Below are 1,571 nucleotides of genomic sequence, written 5' to 3' on the forward strand. Positions count from 1 at the left end.
AGAGAACGTGACCAAAATCATCCATACCACAAGATACTAAACATATTTTCCTACAAAAGGGCCATTTATTACATAGTTGCACTGCTTTTGACAATGTAAGAAGCTCCCCCACTTTCCCCATCAGACTCGTCTGAGCTAATGACAATTACATCTGGAGGTGGAACATGAGGCACCCACTCATTCGAGTCGGACGGTGACTTGACTGGGCCCCAAACCTCGAAGAGTTGATCGAGAACGCTGTTCGGTGACTTAGATTCTGCACTTGACACTACGTCAAACTCGGCACCATGCAGTTCAACTCTTACGTCCTCATCGTCTGACAACAAAACGATGGGAAACTCAGCGGATGAACCCAGTATGGGTGGATGCATATTGGAGTTGAATGTTTCATTGCTAGAGGTGGATGAACCCATTATCTCGTATCAACTACCTGTTTCAAAATGGAAGCCTCACAACAGCTTTAATGACATACGAAATGTAATTTGATAGACAATGCTTGTAATGCATTCATTATGATAGTATAAATGTATTGGAAATACTTGTTACTTGCAAAAAATCAGAAACGTATAATATCTACAATAGCATGTTACACTAACACACTTGTATTGGACAATCCCACCATTTTCAATTATCGAAACGCAAGGAAGTTATAAAATTTAATGGCCCGCCTAGTTGAACTGTCGGGCCCGACAGATGTTTTATTCATTCTTGACAGTTGACGAAAACGTGCATTGCAGTAAAGATTGTATAATTTTGAATTTTGGTAAACTGCAGAATAAATGAAGAAGAATAAATGTACGCATACATAATTTTTTGCGCAATACAATGTACGAGCGTTGATGAACATTGAATGAAGGGATTTAGTACCGTAAGTACGATTGACATAACATAATAAAGCCGGATAACTAATACAAGTTCTAACACTACAATAATTTTAGCAACGGTAAACGGTGACAAGGCATTCACCACGGGAATTGCAAAATGTGATGAATGCTTCTAAGTGTCACCAAGCTTGCCAACTACCCTGTCTGATATGTAAATCACAAAAATGAATGAACAAGTCACCAATATAACGCGAAGTAACTAACATCCTTCACCACGTAAATTACATCAAACAAAATACAAAAGCATGCTGAACCCCGTCATCGTGCTATGTTCGGCAATTTATCCACAAGTATTAATGTTTTTGCTTTGTGCTCTCCCTCGTGTACAGAGTCCTGGTAGCAGGTGCCGGACATCGCAGTCGTGCGGATCTCCGTCTATTTGTCGTAACTGCCCGTCCTGGTCGGGCAACATCGACGGGAACTGGGAAAGTTGCAACGTAAGCAACTGAGAACGAAAATTAAATTCAATTGTCCAAAATTAAGGCAATACCTTGCACTTCATCCACTGCAACAAGCGCTAGCACGAGGTCATTGTCAGGGCATGGCTCAATGTGTACTGTGTCTGTCGAAAAGAACAATTAAATATTTTCAGTGTATAACTACATGTACGAATTTTCAAATTATGCCAAGTACATGAAATAACAATCTACAAGTTTTCCTCATAAATGACCCACATACCCTGCAAAT

Source organism: Olea europaea, chromosome 15 (assembly GCF_002742605.1).
Source record: "Olea europaea var. sylvestris chromosome 15, O_europaea_v1, whole genome shotgun sequence".
In the NCBI taxonomy this organism is placed as follows: domain Eukaryota; kingdom Viridiplantae; phylum Streptophyta; class Magnoliopsida; order Lamiales; family Oleaceae; genus Olea; species Olea europaea.